We start from the raw sequence: 13581 nt of genomic DNA, 5'->3' as shown, positions 1-13581 counted from the left end.
TACACGAAAAAATGTAGGACTAGGCAACTCAAGCAGGTTGTACCTACGGTTCTTCCGAAACATCCATGTGCCTCGAAATGACGAGGTGGCCTTGCGAGCTATTTTTTTTTTCTTTTTATTCATTAGCAATATTTGTGAAAACATGTTAAGGTCATGTCTATGTGTTACTTCGTGAAAGAGGCTCCCGAATGAGCATAGAGGTTACCGGAACTTTCGGCTGAAATTTATGTTTGGAATGTTTGTTAAACCTTAGCGTGTCTAATTTAGAATATGTATCGTTTTGTTAAGTATGTGGTTTTTTTAGAAGTATTTTCACAGACTTGCAACCGGAAACAGACTGTTAGTAAACGTAAGTGCAAGAGTGTATGTTAAGCATTTAACCTTGATGGCCGGCCGGAGTGGCCGAACGGTTCTAGGCGCTTCATCCTGCCACGGGCATGGATATGTGTGATGTCCTTAGGTTAGTTAGGTTTAAGTATTTCTAAGTTCTAGGGGACTGATGACCTCAGAAGTTAAGTCCCATAGCGCTCAGAGCCATTTGAACCATAACCTTTATGTTAAATATCGTTTGTAGTCGACCTTTGATAAGTCACTTTCGCTATGTGAGATGAGGATGTCGCTTGGAATACTCTCTGCCGCGGAGTTACTGCAATGACAAACAGAGCAAGGCACGATCTGCCGCATGCAACGGATACTCACAACCCCATGCGAGCGAATGTCCCAGAATTCGGCGTCACAAGTGACGCCGAATTCTCTCAAAAGATAGTCGTCATTTGCACTTGCTGCGAATTTCAGGGCCTACTTCTGGTAACCCACCATTATCACTGAAACCACAATCCTAAATAGTAGGCTCTTCCTGATCCTGCCCCAGGAAAACCTGACTTGCTTAAATGAAACACCTTGTTGCGTCCCTGGGTCAGATTGTTGCATAATAATGGAACACCTGCACGACCATGCCAAAAAATATCGGACCGAACATCGTCACCGACTCATCAGCTGCCAGCTTAATTCTAATAATAATAAGTGACTCACATACCGCCACCTCAGACACAGAGTTCCTCCAGTTCTACTCTTCCCTTCCTTTAACCTGCGGAACCGTAGTAGTCATGCTCACACCAGTGACTGAACCTCAGAGAGTGAAGCAAAGAAAATCAGCACCTAGAAACTCTCTGCTTGAGCACTGCGAGAGAGAGGCAGTGTAAATGGTTAATTATAGAAAAGGTAAGAAGGACAAACAAGGGTGGACAGTAATGTGTCCTCGAAACTCATGAAGGAGAAACTGAAATGTAGAAACAACGGTAGATATACACGCACTAAGACAAAACAAGAAAACAACTCACCACGAAGGAATTATTGGACGGGAATCGGTATATGTGATGTACATGTACAGACAAACAAACGGTTACAGTTCCCGAAAACATTGGACGATATATTCAAGAGAAATAGTCTCACGAGTTGAGTAAGTCAATAACTCGTTGTTCCACCTGTGGTCCTTACGCAAGCAGGTATTCGGCCTGTAATTGATTGATAGTGTGTTGGATATCCTCCTGAGGGATGTCGTGCCATATTCTGACCAGTTGGCTAGTTAGCTCGTCAAATGATGGAGATGGTTGACAGCCCCGCCCACAATGTTCTTAACGTTGTCAACTGGGGAGAGATCCGGCGACCTTGCTGGTCAAGATAGGGTTTGGCAAGCACGAAACAAGCAGGGGAAACGCTCTCCGCGTGAGGGTGGGTATTATCTTGCTGAAATTTGAGCCCAGGGTGGCTTGCGAGGAAGGACAACGAAGTGGGGCGTAGATTAGCGCTGGCCTACAGATGTTCTGTAAGGGTGTCGCGGATGAAAACGCTATGAAAAGAAAAGGCACCCGAGACCATCACTCCTGGTTATCTGGCTGTATGGTGGGCAACAGAAAGTTTGGTATCCCACCGCGGTCCTGGATGCCCTCAGAGACGTCTTTGCTGGTCGTTATGGCTCAATTCGAAACGGGACTTAACAAAATTCTGCTTCAGTCAATAAGATCCCAGGCCGAAGACGAGTAAATGAACATTGTAATTGAACTGATTTCAGTGCAGCTCGTTTCTCATGACGTGCTGGGGTATCCGATACAAATTGGTTCACAACGCGATACAATGAGATCGAAGTTAAAATTCTGGTCTTACAATCAAAATGCATATACATTTTACAAACAGAAATAAAGCACGAAGCCACTATAAGATTAATTATTTTACGAGAAACATAATGATTTTTATAGTTTCGATATATTTCAGTCGTATTCTTGTTTGAAGTCATAAATATTTAAAGTTCGAATTATGGTGATAAATATTGTTTCTATACTTACTGCGAAACCAAAATTAATAGACATATCTCTCCCTCCACGAAATATTAACAAAATTTAAGTCTTCGGCTGTATCGTTTCCGTCGACTGTATACACCTGCCTTTGTACAGACCGCCTTTGAACAATCAGCGCATATAATTTTTTTGGCGTGAGTCGGTTGCAGCGGAGTTGCTCACGTGAATTTTAATTCGTTAGTATTGGTAGTGACTTGGAAGGAATGGAATGATAATAAAATCAAGACCCTACGCTGTCGACAGGCGTTGATATACGGGGACAGTTGAAAATGTGTGCCCCGACTGGGATCTCCTGCTTACATGCCAGACGCTATATCCATCTGACAAGTGAGCGACCGAGGGCACAGAGGATAATGCGACTTGTCATGGACTGTGCGGCTGATCCCGGTGGAGGTTCGAGTCCTCACTCGAGCATGGGTGTGTGTGTTTGTCCTTAGGATGATTTAGGTTAAGTAGTGTGTTAGCTTAGGGACTGAGGACCTTAGCAGTTAAGTCCCATAAGATTTAACACACATTTTTTTTTTAATAGTGCGACTGCAGGGATTCACCCCTTGCACGCTCCCCGTGAGACCCACGTTCCCAACTTAAATGTCCACACACTACATTCGCAGTGCCCCCGCCCATTAATACTCATTACTCTCGGCAGACAATCTTACTGAGTCCCGCAAGAATTCGGGCAATACGTGTGGCTCCGCACAGAAGAAGAAGGTCAATGGCCGGTTAGCCTTAACTATATGAAGATGGTATCTGTTCTTTCGGACATGTCCGAAAGAACAGATACCATCTTCATATGGAAGGAATGTGTTCTGTTGAAGTGAATTACGGCAATAAAACTGTTTTGAAAAGAATTTAACCCGATGTGTGCAAAATGGATACCTGGTGACCTCTTCGTAACCATTGCGGAAAGGAACCAACTACTGTGTGACAAACAAGAACGAGAAGAATCTAGAACTATCGTTGAGAAAAAAGGTATGTTTACAACACTTTTGCTATAATTGCGGTAGAGAATTAACTTTTACCCCTTCTCAGGGACACTTTTAATATAGCTGAACATTTTCGGATTGCAGCAAATAAGCAATTGTTCCGTGAATGAGAATCATTGACATTATTACTAATTTTCTAACATTACTTTTAGCAGTTTAATAATGGAGAGGGCTCAGAGCCTGGTTAAAGAAAACTCCTTTCGCTTATTATTATTTTGTAAGCTACATCGTAAATACCTTATCTAAAACACCTTTTATGTACAGATATCTCTGATTTATTCAGATTTCTAATGCTCAGTTTTTCCGCCAAAAGAAACTCATTCACAGCTCTCTTCTTGGAACGTAACTCATTACACATCCCATTTTGATGCATACGGTAAAGCGCGGTCCCCAATCCCAACTTCGTGAATCGACAGGGGCTGAAACGAGAATATTCCACGAGGTCTCGCAACAAATTCTGCATTTGATCAACCTAAACTGGCCGAGAAAAAAGTGTGTTCCATTACTTATTGAACGCTCCGTAGTATATGGGTCTACCTATTATCTTGACTACCCCAAGTAACTTTCAGTTCAGAAACAAAATAAATAAATATATCTGCCAAATATTGTTTATCTTGCAGGAAATGTTAACCAGCATGATTGCATCTCTTGTAACTTCATTCGTTTCGAAAATTTGAACAGTAATACGTTTTGTTAAATTGAAACATCCCCTTAGAAAAATTTATAAATGACAGTGCTGGAAAACCTCTACGTTATTTGATTTTCAAACAGCTGAGCAAAACTGAACGTAGTGACATTTCTCTCTTTACTTATTCTGATCCATACTAAACTGACACAATTTTTTTTTCATGCACCGCAAACTGACTTTCAATAACCCCTACAAAAGAATGGCCCTGACTAACAATAACCTATACCTTTCATGAATCACTTACCTCATAAAAATCTTCGTTACTCAAACTACTGCAACACAGCGAGGGCCAACACTGCCAGATAAATTACAGTTTCTAACTACTGAAGGCATTAGCTACTGATAGGTTAGCAACCTTAATAGTATTCAAAAGTCATAACATATATATATATATATCAGTTCATGGCATCCAGTCTTACAAATGTACTTTTTTTGACGGACACACGTCCAGATCGTTAGCTCTTAAAACTCTGCCATTTCTCTCCCCACATCCACCACTGCTGGTGGCTCACCTACAACTGCGCAACGCTACGCGCTGTTCACATCCAACTGGCCAACACTGCACAAGCGAATATTCCAACAATGAGTCGAACCAGCCACAGACTGCACACAGCACAGTCAGTGATTTTCATACAGTGCGCTACGTGGCGTTACCAACATAGAAACGTAAACAGCTTACATACATAACAGCCAAGTTACAGAATAACACCCTACCTTTTTTTAAATTTGGTAATCCATTTCCTCTCTTCGAGACCCGTACAGAAACGTATCACAGCTTATTATTAAAGCAAATATGAAGTTATCGTTTTAAAAATGTAGCACGAAACTGATTTTGACTATCCAGTATTAGCACACGGCGTTGTTACCTAAGGTAAGATACCTATCCCATTTGCTAAAGTTGCCATGTTCTTTTACAAGCGTAGAAGTCCAGAGGATTGTCCCGAGTCCACCGTTATAACATGTTTCCTTAACTAACGTGTGGTGCAATGCGTCGTACGACATGTCGGTCGCGTGTCACACATCACAAGGAGCTCACGTACCGCGGTTACAGATAGCGTTACACATTGCATGACACTACAGTATCAAGACGGACAAGAGAGGGATGTTTGCACTATTTTGGTCTCGTTTAAGTGAATTTAACCGAGAACAAATACGATCAAGTTTGCCTGAAATCAGACTCAGTGCCTAACTCTGGCACAGAAGACCTCGCGGCTACTCGAACACGAAACGAAAGGGTACACCACGACTTAGACGTGTGCTGCGTTCGGGATCGTCGAGCACTCTCCATGTTCTCTGAATCGGGTTCTCCGGCCCGTCATCAAGAGAGCAATTACTGTAATAGTCACGGAACTCTTAGGCTTGTATTTTCGGCTACCAGCGCTCATTTGCGGTTAAGAGCGAAGCCTAATTATCTTTCTGCTGCGGTGCCCTTTCTGATTCGGCCACATATCCGTTAATGCACGCATGATGGTGCATTACAGCTATTACGTTATGAGTTATTCTCCATCTTTCTCCGGTGGGAGAATTCATTAAAACCCTGCTGATCTTACGTCGTGAGCAAGGCTAAGAAAGACGCACTTGGAATAAAAATGCCAATCTTTTACCTCTCCTAAAAATGTAAAGGGGAAAATTTGATAGCTCGTCAAGTTCTCTAGTTACGTTTCGCAGACGTTGCTCGCTGTTTGGACTGCAACTAAACTATGAACGGGACATGCTTAGGGATGCAGAGATCGCAAACAAAACTGTCGACATCGCGATGCGTCGACGTTTGCAGAAAAACATCAATGCTGGTGAAACATCGTCTTCAAAACATCGATGTATCGACACATCGAAATTGTTTTTGAATACTGGCTGACCGGGTAAGGGTTATACTGGAATTTTATTAGTTAAATAAAAAAGCAGTGTGTGTCGTATAATGAGCGAACATTTTGTCACTAAATAACATATACGAAATAGTTAACTGAATTACTGATCAAAGAACATTGAAGCTAACATGGAAATAGGTTTTATGACAGTAAATCTCTGTCTGTAATAGTTTTCAAATGAAGATTTATTTATTCAGAACAGAATTTAAAAAAAAAACAGTTTTGAAAGCTGTATTTCCGAAAAGAAATTTCACTGCTGAGCAATCGTCTCACCACCCTTGAAGAGAGTCGTTCGCTCAGAGTTAACATTGTTACGAATGGTAAATATATGAAAGCGTACCTGTACAACATCGAAATATACTTTTCACATCGTTACACGATGCAACTTGATGTTGTTAACCAAATCAAATGTTGTTGATAAGAAATACATTTGAACTAAAGTTTCCATTGTTGTGGAATATATCTATTTCGGTTTCATGTACTTGTATGTTAAATATTTGTGATACTTGCAGATATCAAATCTGTTTACTTTCTCTGACGACACCTAGTCGGATGGACCAACATTTTAACAGCATTACTGGCATCCTCTATGAACCGATTTACAGGTGAGAACTTCTGTTTTATTTAGTTAAAGGATCTATAAAACGTAATGACTAAAATCACGGTTCAGAAGTTGTTGCGAACGCCATAAGGGAGGTGTATCCCGGTTTCTCAATCCGTTTACTCATTTTCTTTTGCAGTTCATTTCTCCATTTGATAACATCGAGATGTCTTGGTGAACTATTATTCAAAGCTTCCTTTAGGCAGCTTACCAGCAGTATCATTTTGCCGACTGTCATGTGAGAATCTCCTGAAATTTTTTTGGTTACTGTTTGTTACAGTTTAATACTTCAGTGAACAGGTTGATATTATTTAGCAAATGCGCAGTAATCATAGAGAGAGCTTCAGAGCGGGTGATTAATATTCCACTTACAATAGAAGATATAGAACTTTGCGTAGATGTAGTAACAGGAGACCCATCATGTCCTAACAATGATAATTATTTTCTTTGTGTAACTTGATTCCTATCAGATTTCGTTTCTTCTATTCATTTATACTGTAAGACAAAACGGTGGCATCCATTAAACTATCTACACAAAGAAACAGTTCGTGGTTCGGCAATTCAAATTGTTTAAGTTGTTCGTAGGATTTTTATTAGACGCAGGTATTTCAAATATAAAATTCGATAAGAAACATTGCTAGGATTAACATCGATGTATCGATGGCAAAAATTGGTGTATTTTTACAAAAACAGCGATGTTTTGCAAACATCGGTATTTCGTTGGCACCCCTAGACACGCTGCAAGCTGACCTAGCAATTGTTTGCCAGAGCTGTCGCACAGTAATATGCACAGAAACAATTCTTTTGTGGCCTTATACTTCTGTGACACTGCTGAGCACTTATTTTTAAGCCTCCTGTTTCATGTATGTTCTTTAACTCTTCTTAACTCTTCACTTATTATGACTGCATAAAATGACGGAGGAAGAATGCCTGCAAAACATCGACAATATAATTACACAGTGTGAAAATGGAACAGGTGATACGCAACATTAGGAACTACATTAAGATACTTTTAGTTCACAAGATACAACGGAAAAAAAGAAGCGTTAGGCAAGGAACGGAGGTTAGGGTTTTACATCCAGTTTACGTTGAAGCTATTAGACACACAGCACAAGACTGTTTTTGACGCCCTGTTGAAGTGATCTTGGGCAATAACAGTAAAGTGACATCTGGATGGCCGAACACGTATTCGTAATCCAGTCCTAACCGTGGCAGTTACATTTGTTAAATTATTTGCGCATTCCACAACTCGTCTCTCGCTATGATGCGAAACGAGTTATTTTTATAAGCACAATATACTTTTACGATGAAAATTACAGCACACACAAAATCATACTAACACACAGTTAGAAACTTTTGCATGGAGTAATTGGAATTGTCAAGTAGCTTTGATTTCGATTTGTGTTTCGTATTAATTTAATGGTCTAACGTAACAAAATCGGCCGTAATTTGAGAAGGAAATCAGTGAGAGCGTACTTTTTGGAGCACAGCGCTGCCTGGAGGTGAATTACGGACTGTTTGAAAACTGGAAAAGAGCAGAATAGAAGCTCTCGATATGTGATGCTCTGGAAGAATGTTGAACTTTTGGTAGACTGATAAGCCAAGCAGTAAGGAGATTCTCCGATAAATCTGTAAGGAGAGGAAACGTATTGAAAACATTGACAAAAAGAACAGACAGGATAGTAGTATATACGTTCGCATACTAGGGAATAATTTCCATATTACTTGAGGGACCTTCAGAGGTTATAAACTATTGCAGATTGGATTATTTTTTTGTATGTCATCAAACTTCTGACTGGTTTGATGCCACCCATACGAATTCCTGTTCTGTGCTAATCCCTTCATCTCAGAGTAGCACTTGCAATCTATGTCCTCAGTTATTTGCTGGACGTATTCCAGTCTCTGATTTCCTCTATAGTTTTTACCCTCTACGCCTTCTTCTGGTGTTATGGAAGTTATGCCCTGATGTCTTAACAGGTGTCCTACCATCACGTCCCTTCTTCTTGATAATGTTTTACATATATTCGTTTCCTCGCCGATTCTCCAGAGAAACTCCTCATTCCTTACATTATCAGTCGACCTACTTTTCAACACTCCTCAGTAACACCACATCTCAAATGCTTGAATTCTCCTCTTTCCTGTTTTCCCACGGTCGATATTTCACAACCATAGAAAGCTGTGCTCCTAACGTAAATTCTCAGAAATCTCTTACTCACACTAACGTCTGTGTTTGATACTAGTAGACTTGTTTTGCTGCCTAGGTAGCAGAATTCCTTAACTTCATGTACTTCGTGAACATCAATCCCGATTACTTTCATCTTTCTTCGATTTACTCTCAGTCCATATTTTGAACTCATTAGCCGCGCGGGATTAGCCGAGCGGTCTTAGGCTCTGCAATCATGGACTATGCGGCTGGTCCCGGCGGAGGTTCGATTCCTGCCTCAGGCATGTGTGCGTGTGTGTGTGTGTGTGTGTGTGTGTGTGTTAGTCCTTAGGATAATTTAGGTTAAGTAGTGTGTACGCTTAGGGACTGATGACCTTAGCAGTTAAGTCCCATACGATTTCACACACATTTGAACATTTTTTAACTCATTAGACTATTCATTCTATTAGCAGATCCTATGATTCTTCTTCATTCTCACTGTGGATAGCAGCGTCATCAGCAAATCTTATCATTGATATCCTTTCACCTTGAATTTTAATTCCATCCTTGGCGTTTCTTTTATTTTCTTAATTGTTTCTTCGACGCACAGACTGCACAGTAGGGGTAAAGACTGTACCCCTATCTTACACCTTTTTTAATGCGATCACTTTGTTCTTGGTCTTCCACTCGTACTTTCCCTCTTGGTTCTTGTTCGTATTACCCATCTTTCCCTACAGCTTGGAATATTTACAACAAATAACTGAGAATGTTGAGTGCAAATTGTAATATCACTTCAGTAATACCTTAGAAACTCTGAGATTGTAGTTGTGGGGTCTTGCCCACTCGTTTCGTATAGGATGCCTAAAGGATGTTGCGTTCTCGGAATGCTATACAACAATTCAAGAGTCCGCAGTTCGTGGCCGTGCGGTATCGTTCTCGCTTCCCGCGCCCGGGTTCCCGGGTTCGATTCCTGGCGGGGTCAGGGATTTTCTCTACCTCGTGATGAGTGGGTGTTGTGTGATGTCCTTAGGTTAGTTAGGTTTAAGTAGTTCTAAGTTCTAGGGGACTGGTGACCATAGATGTTAAGTCCCATAGTGCTCAGAGCCATTTTTGAACAATTCAAGAAAATAACTTTAATAATTTTTATTACAACTAAGAAGATTGACAACACTTATCTTGTATTAACAAGGGTGTCGCAAGCGATGGGCGACATGCAACATATATTAAAATCCTTTGCTATATGCAATGTTGATGGCAAGTCTATCACACAGTTCGTGGATCACTAATAACTGTTCTCGTAGCACTCTGTGCTAGGCCGTGCTAATACTCTGTGCATACTGTCCGTTATGTCCGGCCGAGGATGGCAGGAGCGGCGCTTATGCACTTCTTGCAGGGGGCGCTCCTGTCGTGGCGCGGTCGTTGTCTTGGTTTCTTCCTCTTCGTTCTGACGCTTGTGGTTACGCCAGAACACTAATATCCTCTGCTGTAGGGATAGTAAGGTTGCATAGAAGCTCTGTACGCGAGCTTGGAATATATGTCACTCTTGTTGTAGCCTAGGTCCATTACAAAAATTGGAAACATAAAAGAGTCTTTAAAAGATACATTTTCGTCTTGAAGAGTTAAAAAGGTTAGACGTTTACATGCGTGGCCCCTATATACGCCGTATTGTAACTTATTTGAAACAATAAATGGTGGAACCGGTGTTTCAGTCTAGTGACTGATTGTAGAATTACATGAACGAACGCGCACTAAAAACCGCAGAAATCAATTTGTGCCATTTTCTGTTGCTTTTCTTGTGAGGCATGAGGTCGTGTTTTGCACAGCGTTTGAAATATTACGAGTTCTATATACGTAAATGCTGTATATTAAAGCTATTTGGAGGATCGCCATTTTGATCTGTTTTCCGTCTTTTCCTTTAGTTGTTCTAAATCCGTGGAGATATGTACCGCCTATGCAACTAAATGAAAGCAGTTTGTTTCTTCCTATATGCGTTTCGCTTCTTTTATTGGAGAAATATCATCAGTGGCCTGAAATACATGTTTCTTGTTATACGTACAATAAGCGTATTATGTGAAAGATATAATATGATGCTATATTACAGTATTTCATGCTTTTCTCTTACTTTTTAGGTTAGAAGCAACTTTTGTAGCGCAAGTTCCGTATTGTGAATGTATCGTTCTGTGTTACAATTTCCAGCGCTGTTAACACATATGTTTTGTCTTGGAGATGAATTTGTTAGTCTTCGTACTTCAGCTGGCCGATTTCTGGTATTGTTTCATCCACATTTGTCAAATCGCATGCTTCACTTTCACTTTCCTTTCCTTTCATGACCAACATACGTTTGTTTTTAGTGGTTTGCCAACTGTTGTGTGTTTATCTGTCTCTTATTTCTGTTGCGTTTGATGTTTTCCATTTGTTGTGTGTGTGTGTGTGTGTGTGTGTGTGTGTGTGTGTGTGTATTCCGCTGTCTGCAAATGGCAAGTGTTTGGTGAAGGTAGAATAACTATTTTCGTATTTCCAACTTCTTATACATTCTTTATATCTAATTTTAAAGTTCCTGCTTGTCATCCCCAGATATACTGATTTATATTCTGTGTCCTTTAGCTAGTATATACATGCTCCTTGGTATTTATCTGGTTTTTCTGTTGTTTGTAAATGTGATTGGATTGTGTTTCTTCTTCTATAAGCTATTTGTAATCCCTGTTTCTTTAGTATATTTGCTATATTGTGTGTTACTTTGTGTCTGTATGTAATTCGCCGAACACCTGATAAAACACAGACATGAACCATCCAACATGGAATGAGACATGACAGTTATCAGACTGAATAATCACAACAAAAAGGTCCGGACACTGCAAGAAAACTTTCACAAACAAAGAGCCATTGCAATGGAAAAGAAAGTACTCAAGGACCAAATCCATATAAACAACTCTCTGATCATGCTAGCCACCAAAGCAACAACAAACTGAAATGTAACCAGGATGTATAATTAATGAATCTTCTTCCCTTCTTTTCTCCCCCCCCCCCCCCTCACACACACACACACACACACACACACACACACACTCACAAATAGACACATGAACTCACATTAAAAAAAAGATACACACACACACACACACACACACACACACACACACACACACACACACACACAACAACAACAACAACAACAACAACAACAAATGACAAACATCAAACACGACACAAACAAAAGACAGACAAACACAACAGCTGGCAACACGACTCACCGAAAACACACATATGTTGATCATGAAAGGAAAGTGAAACTGAAACTTGCGATGTGATAAGTGTGGATGAAACAAAACCATAAATCAGCCAGCTGGAATATGAAGACTAACAAATTCATCTTCAAGAACACACACACACGTGTGTGACACAGAACGACACATTCACAATACGGAACTTGTGCTACAAAAGTTGCTTCTAAGCTAAAAAGTAAGAGAAAAACACGAAAAAATATAATATAGCAGTATATTATATCTACCACATAATACGTTTATTGTATGTATAAAAAGAAACATGTATTTCAGGTCACTGATGATGCCTCCCAAATAAAAGAAGCGAAACGCGTATGGAAAAAAACAAACTGCCTTCATTTATTTGCATAGACGGTACATACCTCTACGTATTTGGACGATATTGTTAATTCTTCAGTTTCAGAGTTTTATGGTGAGTAAAATGCGGTATATTGGTAAAACTAAAAACTTGGCTTTGGACGGCTAACACATAATTCGTCGATCGTGTCCCATCTTGTACTTATAAACGGAAGGTCTTCTCCCATGGAACACTCAACACTCGCAAATCAACTGGGTTTCTTTACTATCTTAAAAGTTCTCCCATTTTCGCAAAGGGAGATTTGCGGCAGCAGCCAATAGCTCATATTCTAAGTATTTTGAACTTGTAACTTGGTTTTGATTATACTTCTTCTTAATTTGATTTCTCTTACAACAGAGGAGCGTCTGCTGTTAGAGGGAGGGGCAGCTGACTCACAATATAAAAAAAACTGAACTTACTGCGCATACACTCAAAGGGCAGAACGTTATGACCATCGACCCACTATAGATATATACCCGTCCAGGCTACAGCGGCGTCGCCTGGCGGCAGAAGACTGCTAGTCAGACACACGCGCTGTGCGTGTAGTACCAGGAAGCAAGCTGTCCGTGTGTAGGATTGGGAAGGCGCCCGATCCATTAGGGTCGTTCAGTATGTAATGACCTACTTTAAAAAAAAAGCCATTAATATACATAGACAAACGTCCTTGTTGGTGCTTCACATTTGATGTTTGTTCTATGCATCGGTGAAGATTCGAACCTTTCTGGCAGATGGCTGAGCCGTAGTACAGCGTCAAAATGGCGTCTCCACACGAGTCATATTACAAGCAGTGTGCTGTTATTGAATTCTTGTGTGCAGAAAAAGAAACCGTGTTGAACATCCATAAACGTTTGTTTGCACTGTATGACGATGCTGCAGTTGACAGGAGTACAGATAGGCGATGGGTAAAGAAAGTTACAGCCTCAGGAAATTAAGAAATAGAGCTACATAATGAGCCATGCTCGAGACGTGCTGTCACAGCCACTGCTCCAGACATGCTGAATCGTTCCGATGGCATTATTCGTGCCGACCGGCGCATCAGAACTCGACAATTGGCTCTACAGATGTCAGTCAGCATTGGAAGTGCATCTGCGTTGGAAGTGCGTCTGCAGTGGTCGATAGTCCCAGATATTTAAAGAGTTGGTCGCGATGGCTTTCACGAATGCTCACAGCGGACCTCAAGATTCAAAGAAAGGCCATTTCACCCTGAAATGTTGGAGCGTTTTGAGATGACGCGAGTGTCAGTCATGCAGGGAAAACATGGCTTCGTGTACGGGACAAGAGCTTTTTCCAGCAGGGGGCATATGCTCTTCGAGAACGTTCGCGTACAGC

Source organism: Schistocerca gregaria, chromosome 2 (genome assembly GCF_023897955.1).
Source record: "Schistocerca gregaria isolate iqSchGreg1 chromosome 2, iqSchGreg1.2, whole genome shotgun sequence".
NCBI lineage: Eukaryota > Metazoa > Arthropoda > Insecta > Orthoptera > Acrididae > Schistocerca > Schistocerca gregaria.
The sequence above is the reverse complement of the archived record's forward strand: the minus strand, read 5'-3'. Positions refer to the sequence as shown.